Raw genomic sequence first — 14685 nt, forward strand, 5'->3', positions numbered from 1 at the left:
GTTATCTATTAAATAATGCATAAGAGAACTTTGAGTTACTATGTAGAAAGTGAGTTGCAAGGTATATATTTACAGATTGCGCTCTTGTTTGGGTACATGGACAACGAAGACAGCGGGCCAGTCGCCAGAGAACTCAATTCTGAACAGTTTGCAGATTCTGCCTGCAGTTTAGAGATTTAGAGATATTTTATAAAGTTGTCAGTGTGGTGATTATAGTGTCTTTAAAGTGACTGCCATAGAGTTAGCATGATAGCCGTATTTCTGAGTCTAATTGGAAAGACTTGGCCTGCGCAGAAACATTCAAGGAAGCAGACATCCCAAAATGACTTTACAAATAAATCATTGGTATTAGGAGATGGTGTCAATTGTTCACTTCCATTGGGTTTTCTACGGTCATTTGTAGCAAAGCAGGAAAATCAAATTGAACATAATTTAGAATAAAATTTTGATAATTGAACTAAGTAACTTGAACTTGTCAATCACCTGTGACCTCATTCTATTTACACTTCACTCCAACATTCCCAAGTCCTAAAGCTGAGGATAAGCTTCAAAGTAGGAACCATGGCCCTCTGCCCTGCCCTCACTCTGTCGTGGCAGGTAGTGTCACCCCCTTTGAGCTGATAATTTAATCTGTATTAAGATTACAAGATATGGATAAAAACTTTACTGTTGGGTATTTGCCTCTAACTTCTTTCAGGGGGATTTACTTTAAAGATGCAATGATGTGTTACTTCTTGTGTTGCTTGGTATATTTTAGGAGCTCTTATCACCTGAGTTATTCTTGAGGACTCCCCTTGCCCTATTTGCAGGAGGACAGTGGAAGGCGATACCAGGGACTCCTAGTGTCCTTTATCCTTATGTCTATGTTTTTGTTCTGTTCCTGTGGAAGCTTGCCACGTTCAGGACAGTCCTTTAAATAAATCCAACCAGGGCCTCCCCTGGTGGCGCAGTGGTTGAGCGCTGGGCTGCCAAGCTGCCCACAGCCTCTGCAGTGCCGGTTCGATCCCCAGCCGCCGGTGAGAGTCCCACATGGCACGCAGACCTCTCCGGCCGCGCCCGCTGCTCCCCTCAGCAGTGTACTTCATCAGTCTGCCTGTTCTGCTCCCCGCTCTGGCTCTGGTGAATTCTCTCACCCTCCTGCACTTCTGACTATACCCAGTGCTTGTATAAATAAATAAACAAATCTTTAAAAAAAAAAAAAAAAGTCCAACCACAGTTGAAGAAAAGATAGTTTTATACCTTAATTCCATGTAACTATAATTACACACAAAAAATGCAGCCCCAAAAAATTGTTTTCTTCTACTGGCATTTCAAATATGAAAGTGAAGGAAGGAGAAGCAAACCTAACTTTCTGGCTGGGTCACTTATGTTTCCCAGACCTACTCCAGTCAATTTCACGTGTGAGAATGGGAGTGGGTGTGAGCCTGGATGAGTGTCATAGGCTGGCATTCCCATGGCTATTTGCAAGGAGCTCTCAGCTGCTTGGGGGCTGTGATCTTACCCTCTCTGGGTTTCTTCCTGGGGAATTTTGGTGGGGAGGGCAATTGCTTTGTATCATACCAAGCGCCCTTCCAAACTTTCTTGGCTCAGTGGTGATAGGGGGAATCTTGGAAAACCCATTGTTGGAAGATAGAATCTTTTTCCTTCCCCCTCCAGACAGACTTCTCAAAAGCAAAATTAGGCTTCAAGCTAATGGGGCTCTCTGGATCTGTGCTGTGGGTCTCCCAGGTCCCCAAAACACAACACAGCAATTTTCCTGCAGGCTGCAGGCCAGCCTTGGAAGGCATGACAGAGAGATGACAGAAGAGGGAGACAGAAATTGACAGTTTCCTCTCTCCTGAGTTCTAAATTTGTTCCTACAGCCAAAGGCCAACCTTCCATCTCTGTTGCCACCCAAGATCACACCAGAGGCTGCTCTGAGGGGAGGGATAGGCCTGAGCAATGCCTAGCAGCCTTCTCTAATTCCAAAGGCCCTCTTGGCTAAGAGCGCGCTGGGCTCCTGGGGTCTGCAGACTTTCTCACTAGCAAGATTGGGAACCCAGGTAGCCACAGAGGCAATTCAGAGATACTTCACTGTTTCCTCGAGTTCTGGGGCCTGAGCAGGGGGCCTCTTCCTGATCACCTTCCAAGCTGCCAAGGGGTGTGGGACGGGGAAAGAGGTGAAATGTTCCCCTTCCACCCAAACTCTGTTCTCGGGTAGGGTATTCTCCACCAGGCCCAGAGTAGCCCTGGACCTCGCTGTCTGGCCTTACCCCAAGTTCCTGTGTTGGGGTGCCGGCCGAGCTCTTTCTCAGCCAGGGGTTCTTGAGGGGGTTTGCAAGTGCCTTTTCCTTTGGATGGCCACCCTCCTTCCCTCGCTTCCTTCCCTCTCTCCTTTAAAAAAATATTCCTGACTGCACAATCGTGTGAGAATATGGCAGGGCTGGTCAGGGGAAAGGAGAGAGCCGTTACAGAGCCTTGTGGATGCTTGTGTACCCCGGCTGTGCTGGACAGGATGGGGAGCGCGCGACAAAGGAACAAGGTGAAGGTATTATGTAAAGTCAAGTCTGTGCAGCTGCTTTACCTCACCTCCTGCATTTGGAGCAGACAGTCTTAACTTGGGGTACATTTAACTCTTTAGTGCATCAGTCCCAAGAACTGTCTTTGTTTCGCAGCACCCCAAGAGAGACTGCTGGGAAGGAAGGTTCAGGCCGACAGCTGGGTCTCACCTGGGGGAGGACACAGACTTCCCTGCCACCCAAGTGGCGGGTTTTCTCTAAGGGGACATCACATATCACGCTGATGACTCTTATTTTCGAATACCACGTTTGCCAGAGATTGTGTTTCCCAGGCAAAGCCAAGTGGAGAGCTAAGAAGAGTTTGGAGTTTGGAGGGAAAAAAAAATTGACCACCAGTGACATTTGCTAGAGCTGAGATTGGGCCTCTTCTGGATCGTGACCCGGATTGACTCTATATTCAAAGAGAAATAATCCCCCCCATATATTGACTGTGCATGTTTGCACAGCTTCGGCAATGCCTTGGACATCTCAATTCTATTGGATTTCAGAAGGCGAGTAGGTTGACCCGGCCCCAGAGCCTCAGTGCATTTTGGAGAAAGACTCTGAACTCCATGCACTGGCTGAAACACACACAAAAATAAAGGAGGCCAGTAAGTTCACATTCACTCTGGGGGAGACAGGTGAGGGGGTCGGAGAGAGGGAGCTAGAGGGGTGGGGGTTAGAGGCGGGTGAAAAGAGGGGGACAAGAAGAGAGACTGGAAGCTTGGGGGGGCCCTTCGCCTCCTGGCTGCTGTCACGGTGCAGACCAGGGCTGGGCAGCCTCGGGCCCGACCCCCCCAACCCCAGCGCATCTCCCCGAGCAGGTTAAGCTCGTATTTCAGGCCGGCTCCTGGCGCGGCCCGCGCTCCCCGGGGCCCGCGTCCACTCCCGGCCTCTCCGCGCCAGGACATTGGAACCTGGGAACGTAATTGCATTAGAGCAGATGACTTATAACCGATAGTTATCCGTCTTCTTCTGTTCGACAGAAGTCTATTAAGCTCGGCGCAGCCATTCCCAGCCGAGCTCGAGAGCGAGCCTTCATTAAGAAAATTAAAATCATACTTTTGAGCGCAAGCAAAGCCCGCGGGGGGCTCGAGCGCCCGCGTCCCGCCCCGACGTTTCGGGAAACTCGATTTCCCCGCGGAGAAGTCTCCGCTTTGGGGGGGACTGCGTAGGCCAGGGTTTCCAGAGTTTCTGGGAGACGGGGGCGCCCGAGTTGGGGAGACCACCCTCCCGCCCCACCGCTCGCCCCCCGCCGCGCCCTCGCGCGGGTCGGGCCTCGGCCACTGCCCAGCTGAAGGCGCCTCACCTGTGCGGGCGCCCGGGGTTTGGGGGCGCAAGGGAGGGTGCTGGGGCAGAGGGCATGCGGGGAGGGAGGTGTGGGCTTCAGGGCCCGGGGAGCCGCAGGGCGAGCACCCCGGAGGACGCGTGCGCTCGGGGGCACGTGCGCGCCCTCACACCCCGCGCGGGGGGCGGGGGCTGCTCCCCGCCACCGCGTCTCACACTCCTGGCGCCCCAAACACCCGCGGGGCCCAGGATCCTGTGGTCCAGCCGGCCTGGCATCCTGGCCCCGGGCCGCGCCGGGGGTGCGCCTGTCTGGTGCGGGAGCCTCGGTCCCTCGGACCCGACCTGTGGCCTCGGGGGGCCTATTTGGGGTTCCCCCACCTTTTGGGAGAAACTCAGCTCCCAGAGCCCCTTGGAGGCGGAATCTGTCCAGCTCGCCCCTCTCTCTCACCCCGGCTTGGGAAGGGAGGCGCAGGTGGGCAGCTCGGGCTGGGGGGTGGGGAGAGCGACACCCCCAGCTCCCCTCCGGGTAGCCTTGGGGTAACACCTCCAGCGCTCAGCGGAGTGGGGTCTCCAACTCCACTTTCAGCTGGAAGCTGCCCCGGCCGGCCGAGGAGCTGTCTGCTCCGCTAGGAGGGGGCGCGTTTGCATTGATTTTCTGTGGCATCTGGAAATTTGCAGGGTTTGAAGAATCCTTTTGAGCGTGGCTTCTGTTGTTGTTGTTGTTGTTGATGCTGTTGCCACCGCCCTTCGTTTTCGGCCTTTTTTGCTTCTTGAAAATGTTCACTGCTGTGCATTTCTCTGCAAGGTCTGCCCAACTCGGGGCTCTCGCGGAGAAAACACAACGGACGTTTGCACATTTTCGGGAGTGCCTTCCTGGGGCGCCAGGAGCAGAGGAGCGCTACCTCCATTTTTTGCGAGCCTGCCCAGGGATGGAGTTCTCACCCCTCTTCCTGTCTGATGAGGGCTTTGAGGCTCAGGAGGAGAAAATTGCACACTGTCCCCTCAACACTCACACACAGGATCAGGTGCAGTTGCTTGCAAGTGTGTCACACTGTTGTTTCTTGGTAAGTATCTGATTCTCTCTTCCATAATTTCTAGTTGACACAAAAGCCTACAAAATTCAAGTGATGAAAGTCAGTGAATAGCTGTGGACAAACGAACATCTTTTCTATCTCTGCAGCTTTCAACTTGCTCAAGGGGTAAGATATTTTTTAATTTTTTTTTTTTCAGGGAAAGAGATAATAAAACAAATGCACCTTCACTGTTGTTAGTGTTTTCCTGTCATCAAATGTAGGCATATTATTCGATTCCTTTTTCCTTTGTAGCACAAGATGAGGCGATCAGAATGAATAGCAGCCTTTTTAACAGCAGCAAATCTGAGACTTTGGTGACGGTTTTCTTTGCTTCAGTTTTTTCCTTCTTGGCCCTTAAATCAAAACAAAAACAAAGATTTTTTTTTTTTTTTTTAAGGAAGAGACATCATTTCTGGGGGAGAATTTATTTTGTTGCCACAATAAAGGGGGTGGAGACAGTTAACAGCCATTTGAGATGATAATGCTTAGTGATGCCATTCTTTTAATCATAATCTTCAAGTGGTTCAAGATTAATGGCAGGAGGTGTGTTTGGTCTCTTCCTGAGGACCTTTGCATTAATTTACTTAGAACACGGACCACACTGTCAATGTCTCCAAGTTTCATTAAGTCGAACTGAGACAAATGCAATGAGATTTTCATATTTTCTTTGTGAGACTCTCTTACTGGAAATATTTGTATTTGGATTCAGCTGCAACGGAGGGGGATGTTTGCTTCCTTGTCTTTATTACAGGGAGGGAGATACAGACACACAAAAGATGCGTAATGGACACACGTATGCACACATATTTAGAGGAACTAATCTGGTGTGTAGATAACTTCCTTCGACTTGGGAGCCTAATGAAGACCTTTCAAAAAGTCGTCTCCAGTGTAGGCGGCAGGTTCTGCTTCCCCCCAGATCAGGATTTATGTTTCAAACAAGTTTGAACGGACTGTACTTCTTCAAAACAGACAAAAATAGGAAGAACTTGGAGTATAAATATTTAACTTTACCTCAGTTGCCACTATAGCCCCAGCAATTCTTCAGACACCGCCCGACTGAGGCGCCCCTTCGCTGGCCTGGAGACCGGCTCTGCCTCGCCCCCGGCGCGCGCGGTCCCTGGAGTCCCCGGGCCCCACCCCGGCCTCTGCGTGTCCCCAAATGGCAAAGTTGGAGAGCGTGGTAACGGGGTGGGGGGGGGGGGGGGGGAGGGTGCCAGGGGATAGAGCGAGCAGAGAGTGAATTTTTTTCAGCTAGAAGGTCTCAGTGCTGCGGCAGAAATGCTCGCTGGAGACCCACCTTGCCCCCGCGGGTCTCCCCACCCGGCGCTCCAGCCCTCGCGCCTCGTTTCTGAAAACTAGTTTTGCAAAATGCCACAATCCGATGCTTTCAGCAGCAACTCCGCAAACTCCCCTCAAACTAAAACCGTCCCGCGCCGCAGAGCTGCACCCTCTCCACGGGATCTGGATGCAGCCCGAAGACTTTCCGACTCAGGGCTGCTGGGCCAGCGCCTTCCCCTGGAGCGGAGGCTGGCGGGGGCGTCGGAGCGCCTGCCGGCCTGAGGTGGCCCCGGCTCGCATTACCTGTGCGCCCTCACCTTACAGTGCTCCTCCATCCCGCGAGGAGCAATTGCGGAGCCGAGGAAACTCCTCTATGCACCGAAATAGTTGCAAAATAACCCGAACACTCTCAACCAGTGCCGGTCCCACACCTCGCGTTTGACCTGAAGCACCAGCGTAAGATCAAGTGTCAAAGACCCTGGGGGTTTATTTTGGGGAGCCCCAGCTCTTCTTTCCGTTTCCAGCAAAATTGAGAAGCACGAGCGAAGCAAAGAGCAGGATCACGCGCAGGGGGAGGGGAGTGTGTGTGTGCGCGCGTGTGTGCGCGCAGGGACAACTTTTAAACACGTTCTCTATGTTGGGGAAAAAAAAAAAATCCTGACAGCGACTGGTCTTTCTTTGCAAAGCAGAGAAGGGTCATCTGAGACATGCAACTGTCTGAATTCCGAAAGGGATTTCCCGCGACTTTACTGCAAAAGTGCGAGTTGGGGAGTCGAATTTTGCGAGGATGCAAACTATTGTCCTCGGTCCCCATCAGCTAACCATTAAAAAAAAAAAAAAATTCTACAACATCTATTTCACAAAAATGTGCTTGGATTCAGAATCTACAGTTCGGCAGAACAAACCAACCACAGCAAACACCCAGAGAAGAGATTTAGGGAAAAAAAAGAAAACGCGTCCCTTTCCTAGGCGTTGGATGGTTTATTCCCCAGGGGCCAAGCGAAGGTGGGGGTTCCTTCGTATTTTATTATTATTTTTATCATTTATTCATTTAAATGTTCAGCCCTGACAAGCTATTCCCCTGCCGCGGGGTTTTGCTGCTGAACAGAGGTGGGGGCGGCGGAAGGAGTCAGTAAAGGGGGGGCTGCGGGGGGGCGGGGGTGGGGGTTGGAGAAAGGGGGGCGCAAAAATACACGATTCGCTTCGCAGGGGGCTGACCCGCAGTGCGCTACTCCGGTGGCCAGCAGGGGGCGCTCTGATGTTATCTCTGAATGAGCCAGCCGGGCCGCTCGGAGCTGCAGGACAAGCTTTGCATTTTCACGCAGCTGCAAAAAAGAAGGGGAGGAGGTTTGTAGCTTCTAAACCTTCAACAGTTACTCCACTTGGGTTATTTACCCTCGCTTCGAAATGGACCTCCGTCTCACTTTACCAACCCACTCCACTTAAGTGCACCCGCCTCCCCGACAGCCCTTTGCATCGAGGGCTCTGCAGCCCTTGTTGGATCATCTCTCCCTGCCCTGGAAATATACATTAATGCAACTTATTAAATGTGACGATGAATAGTCAACATTTTTTTCGCCTGTTAGTTCCGCTGATCCAAGCAGGATTTATTTGCCGATCTCACATCCCGGAGCCATAAGGCGTGATTTTTTTTTTTCCCCCTTAAATAAAATTGGTCAAATGTTGACAACCTTTAAGCCAATCTAACACTCACGATTAGTGATGGGAAACTAATGAGAAAATATCAGATCGCCGGGCCTGAGGGCTGCCAATTAAATCTTCTCTGATTGAAAAATAAAAGCAGACTTGGGGTGTGAGCCCAGCTCAACTTCTACTGTTAATTTAACATGTTGCCAGGGCCCTACCTTCTCTCCTCTAAACTGCTTCCCTAATAGAGTTTCCTCTTCTCTCATCCTTCAACCTAAAAGCCAAATGTTATTTCTGGGAATATTTCAAGAGGTCCAAATCAGAATGATCATTTCTTGCACGGTAAATATTAGGCCTTTAAGCAATATGATTTAACTAATTAGAAAATTTACATCATTAAGTCTGAGGGAGAGAGAAAAGAGAAACAAATCTGCCAGTCATTTTAAAGGAGACAGGCACTATTGAAGTGTGAAGAAATCGGCTCTAATTCAAAAAGGCAATCGGGCAGAAAAAGCCCTCAACATTACCCTGCTAGTTATTAATCAGAAAAGGGCTCCCTCTGCTCCCCGCACCCCCTCCTCTCTCAGCACTGAGTTTAAGTTCGTTGTGGGTGTTGTGTGTGTTGTGTGTATGTGTGTGTGCTTGCCAGTGGCCAATGTCATCTTTATATCAAGATCTGCTAAAGGATTAAAATTTGAAAATGTTTCAATAGGAGAAAAACAGACTCCCCAAAGGGGAAAATAGTCACAGGATCACCTCGCTTCCAGACTAGTAAACCTGTTGTGATAAACAATTCTCATTCCCCTCTTTTTTCCCCCATTCTTTCGTTTTTTTTTTTTTTTTTTTTCTTCCCATGAAGTTTCTATTTTGAAACCTGCTTGGTGAGAACTAGATAAAGTCTTTGTGTTCTGCTCCCCTCCCCCTCCGTTCTTGCACCCCCCTCCCTTCCTCCAAAGCGAGAAACTTAGACTGAAAGCAGAAAAGTACAAATACATTAACAAAGCCCCACTCACTTGATAAAAAGGGCACGGTCTAGGCTTACATGTCAGGAATCTAAGGGAAGGAGGATCAATCCGTTGGGTCTACAGACAAAAGATGATGGAGAAATTTCCCCCACCTATGTTTAATATTCAATAGAGTGTGTGGTTAAAGAGAAAAAGGAAGGCAGGTAAGTGGGATTTATTTTAAAGTGCTTTGTGGTGTCCTGTTCCTTTTTCGCTATTCCCCCTTTTCTATTCAGCTTAAAACAGCAGCCTCATTATATCTAGGTACCTCTTCCCACCCTGCTCTTACTTAAGGCCCTGGCACATCACACCACACACACACACACACACACACACACACGCACGCACACGCACACGCGCAGCCCTTGTCTCCTCATTCCCAGGAAATGAACTGAAGAAGGCGCAGCTAAGCAACTTTGTGAGAAGTTAGCTCCATTTGCAAACTCAACCTTTCCTGGCATCTCTGAGGACTTGTTCTGAAACAGACATGTGTTTAAAAAAAATTAATAGCAAGCTTTATTCAATTCCCCTTTATTATTATTTCTCTTTAAATTACAAAGAGGTCCCAAAGGCTCCCTCTTTGGCCTGGCCCTAGTCTTCCCTACCCGGCCCCTTTCTAGCCTCTTTTCCTTCTCCTCCTTGCTGCCTTACATTGGAAAGTTTCCCCACCTTGCTTCCCACCCAGCCCCAGGGCCTGGCCTCTCAAGTCCTGGGGGTCCTATGGGCCTGCAGCATCTCACCAACATTAACTCAACGCTCTTCTCCCCCTTGCAGATTTCAACTTTGCAGGAGGGAGCAGTAGCAGACTTGGGCTATTAACACACCACAGTTAATTCTCTGCGGGAACTTTTACTAGGTGGGACGTGTGGAAGGAGAAAACATCTGTAAAGAGTGAGTGCTCTTGAGGGTGAAGAATGATTTCTGACATAGAGGCCGGAACACACATAAAATAAGGCAGAATTTGTGAAAGAACAGTTCAGATTTGAAATCTGGCAACATAAAGGAAGGAAAGGGAAAAGTGGAGATTTGGGGAAGAGTCTAGCATGCTCTCCCCAAATTCAGCTTCTTTCCGGTGGGCGCAGAGCAGATGGATTCGAATGTGCTCCTCTGGGGGAAAGATTAGATTAAAATGGACACTTCTGTCACTTTGAGGAGGCGGGACACAGAGAGGTGAAAATATACAAGACAATGGCTTCTGGCACAGGAGGGCTCCCTGGCGGGCTCCCCACCCTTTGCCCCGTCCCTCTCGGAACCCTCCTTACCTTTGTTGCTTGCATTTGATCTGACACCCTGGAAGCTCCTGGGCTAGGTTCTTAGGCAGGAGAAAGACCGCAGCAATCAACCGGTCTCCTCCTGCATCTACTCCGAAGCCAAGAAGCATTACAATAAAATTTACAGCGCCTTTAACAGCTCGCAAGTAAAGCATTAAAATTCTCTTTAATTGAGAAAAGATCGATTTTTGAAGTCTAGAAAAAAGCGAAATCGTCATTTAGCTGCAAACTTTCAGGCGAAAATCCAGCGAGTTAGGTCGCCCTGTTAGGGATCCACCAACCCTGTGCGCCCAGGCAGCAACACATCTTTAATTGCGCTACTTTATGAAGTGATAAAGACAAAAGATAACCCGACTTAGGCAGACGCTTTAAAAAAATAAATAAATAAAAGAGGACCTAGAGTAATTTCCTCCTCCAGTTATTTATACAAGATTTGTCTCCTTTTTTTTTTTTTTGAAGCAGAAAAAAAAAAAAAACCACGCCTAAAGGGGAGAAAAGAAATAAAAAGAATGGAAAAGCACAGACCAGTCTAAAAGCAACTCACTTCAGCAAATCCGTGGATATTCTTTACCCAAAGAGGAATGAAGCCAACACATAGAGAGAAAATTGCATTCACGGGCAAAATTGCATCCTCCTTTTTACGAAGCAGACCTGGGTCTCTTTTTCTTACTTTGCTCCCCCGTCCTGGGGCTTGGGGGGAGGTGGGGGGGCTGCAGAATCCATTGGTGGACAGGCAAGGGAAAGAAAACCAGGCTTTCTGTGTTATTTCTGTATCGGTTTTTGGTATTATAGAGGAGTAAAGAAGTTTTTGTGTGGTGGTTTTTCATTGATCAGTCACTCTGAGCTAATGTAATTATCCTCATCAATAGGAGGCTGCAGAGAGAATCATTATGTGGGTGACATTGATAAATGATCGCCCAGGAACGGCCCTCTCGCGGGCAACCCCCACATCTGACCCTCCCACACACACAATGTAGTCATAGAAACACCTACAGACCCTCGAGCACCGCCGAGGAAGGGGCTGGCGAAGGAAGAAAGCCTGGGGGGGGGCGGGCTGGGGGTGGGGGCGCCTGGGGGCGCCTGGGGGCGGCCGGGGCTAGAGCCCAACCGGTTCCAGCGACGCAAATAGCCCAGGGCGGGGGGGAAGCGAGCGAGGGGGGGGGGCGGGGAGACCCCCTTCTCTGCTGCAAACCCTCGCACAGTTAGTTGCTCACAACAAAGTGAAACGCGCCCTCCAGGCCGACCATTCCTCCACACCTTTCCCCAAGCGCGCCCTCACCCCCACATCTGAGGTGCGCCGAGCCGCGCATCCAAATAGGTTTCTCGCAAGGAGTTAAATTAGGTTACAGAACCTGTAGGCATCTCATTCTGCACAACCCCCCCACCCCCCAACTTCAAGAAACCCCAAACAACAAACCAACCATCCCCCTTGTGAACAAAGGCAGCAGCTGGGCGACACCCCCACCCCTCAGAGTCCCCCTAATTATTTACAGGGCGACCCCTTCCTTTCGCTTCACCTCCTAACCCAGTGCCTCTGATTATGAGATAATGGATTTTGCGATTGTTCCCATCAGGGGAAAAAAAAAAATAAAAAAGAAAAAAAAAAACAAAAACAAAAACCCAAAACCCCGAACTCCACGTTTGCATCTTTTGACTGTTTTTATTTAAGCCAATGGGAGAGTATCGGGAGCCGTAATTGATTCATAATGATCCATAAATCGATGTCGGAGAGCGGGGGTGGTGGGTGGGTGGAAGTGTATGAAGAGGAAGGGGGAGATGCTGTTTATTTATTTTATTTCTAAAGCTTCAACTAAAGTAGCTTTGACACTGTTGGGGCTGCAGGGGAGGAGCTGTTGGGCTCTGCCGGATCATCCATCATCGCTGTCACCCAGAGTCTGCCCCGAGGAGGCCTCGACGCAATCTCCCTTCTGTCTCTACACCGAAACTATTAATATTAAAACCTCCCTTCAAACACTGGCCGGCTGGTCTCCATTCTCATCACAATCCGACCCGCCTCTCCCGCATTTCCTCTGCGCCGCGACTTGCTCCCGGCCCGGCTGGGACCGAGGGGGCTCGACCGCAGCGCATGACGCCCTCAGTTGATGACTGTTGGGGTGCCCCCCTCTTGCACCTCCATCAATTTGCAGCACGTGTCCGCCTCTGGCTAACACGCACATGCACACGCGCGCGCACCGGGCAGGCCAGGTGAGGGCGAGGTGGGGGGGCTGCTCACCAAGGAGCAGGGGGGGATTGTCCGCGCGCGCCCCTGTCTGTGCCCAGGCCCAGCCCCAGCGCTCCCAGGCTCGGCGGCCCGAGTGCGCCCCAGTCCGGCTCGGTGGGTGGCGAGGGGGGGCCGGGCTGTGGATGCAAAGCGAGGGCCCCTGGGCACCACCAGACACCCAGAGGCCGGCCCTTCTAAGGCAGGGGCAACTCAGGGTGGAGGGCCAGGCCCCTTATCGAATTGTTGGCCTGCAAGACTAATGGGGGACTCGCGGAGGATCCCCGTCCAGCCCCTTTGAAGGAAGGTCCCTGTTCTGACAGCTGCTAGGGATATTAGCCACATTTCCCTTCCCAAATCTGCTCCGGGTTAGCAGGCCCTGGTGGGCGGGAGGGGGAGACAGGGGCCCTGCTTGACTCTTCTGGGCTAATCCCACTCCTGTGAGCTGCGGAGAGTGGGGGGCGCTGACCTGGGGGGTAGGAAGGAGAAGGGGTGCATGGGAGACAGACTTTCCTGGTCTTCTCTCTCTTTCGATTTAAAATGTGGCTTCTTGTTCAATTCCCAACCCTTAACAGATGGTGACTGCAGTTCTCTCAGAATTTCTTAAAGAAAGGGAAACCTTTGGAATTTATTTCTGCTTTTGCTTTTCCATATAAATAAAAAGTGTTTTTATATTACTCTTGTTTTGGAGAACATAAGCAATTTTATTCAGACTACAGTATTTCCTTTAACACTATATGGTTGTCAAAACACCATTCCCAGTTTCTTTGCTTTTGACAGCTGAGTCTTTCTTAAATATACCCAAATCGGAACTCTTTATACTAAATAGTAAACCCGAGATAGGAGCAAGTGCCTTCCGAGGTGGTATAAAAAAAAAAAAAAAAAAAGCATGATAAAAATTGGGCAACTAACACCTCTCCATCTTAACATACGGGGTAAGGAAAGAAAAGCAAACAAATATCATTACAATTATTTCTCATCTCCCAATATTTGAAAGGATTAAGTTTAACATGATAGGACTTGAGTTTGTAGCAGAAAACAGCCTGAGATGACTTCATTCATGAAAACCAAGGCTTGGAAGCTTCTGGGGTCTAAACTCTGAGGAAATAGCTGAATATTAGTTTCACTAAACACTTCCCAAACAGGAGCTAGCTATCAGTACCCTTCAGTATTTACTTTGCTGAAAGGAAAGGAAGAAAAACTTGGTGACTTTTTTTTTTTTCCAGCTGATATGAGAATTTTAAAGTGGAGAACTTTGCAAAGTATATACCTAACAGCATTTAAATGAAAAAAATATGCAACTATTTAAATTTTGCAAAATGACACCACGTGAAACGGGATAATAAAAATGAACAGGAACTTATCCCTTTTCCAAGTGGCACAGAATTTCTCCATTAACAGTTTATGTCAGAAGTGCTGTTTTCACATTTAAACTAAATATATTTGTCCCATTCTACTTAACTGAATAGAACACAAAAACAATAGGATTTTATTTCCTTGTTCATTTATATACCACCTGTAGTAATGCCATCTGCAACGGGAAGATAGAAGTCCCGGACACAGGATACTGCTCTAGATTTCTTGCAAGTTCGAGGAGAGAGCAAACTATTTCCCTACCTAGGCAACATCACACAACTAGCTAAAGTTTGTGACATTATCCTTCTAGACACAGGATTCAAAATTTAGGTGTTATGAAATTCCAGGATAATATAAATTTATTGGAAAAATTGAGAGGGCACCCAGATACCTCACACCTTGCACTTTGCACCCATTAGCAGGCATTTGTTGGGCAGTACCAGGAAGCTAAGGGCACAGATTTCCAGGAATGAAATTTAAAAGAGACATTAGAGTGCCTTCTTTGTCATTTTTTTGGGAAAAAAAAAAGTAAGTTTAGTCACCAAAAGATCATACTAGCATACCTACACATGGAGGTGTCTGAAATAAAAAGACATTGTCATATAAATTATATTAAATATTAACGACTAAGTCATCTTTTCAACTCAAGATTTCAAACTCCAAGGAAGTTGTTTACTCGTCTATGAACGTCTATATGTAAATTTTAACTTACATATTCAACAGTATTTTTGTAAGTAAGACAGAGAAAAAACATAGGCAGATGAATTATCTTTGAGCACAGACGTTAGTTATTTCTCATGATGTAAAATTAACCCTAAAAAACCCTTTATTCTGGCAGAGGATGAACATGAAACGCTCTATCTGAAAGTGCTTTTTTTTAAATCATGCATCTAAAAAAAAAAAAAAAAAGCTGGGCATGTTGATGGTGGTGTTTCAACCTGGCTCATACACACACACACACACACACAATTTCATACCTTTAGAAGTTTTCTGCTGGAAGGAGGTATGGGCCAT

The sequence above is a fragment of the Talpa occidentalis genome, unplaced genomic scaffold (assembly GCF_014898055.3).
Source record: "Talpa occidentalis isolate TD23 unplaced genomic scaffold, MPIMG_talOcc4v2.1 talOcc4.11, whole genome shotgun sequence".
Lineage (NCBI taxonomy): Eukaryota > Metazoa > Chordata > Mammalia > Eulipotyphla > Talpidae > Talpa > Talpa occidentalis.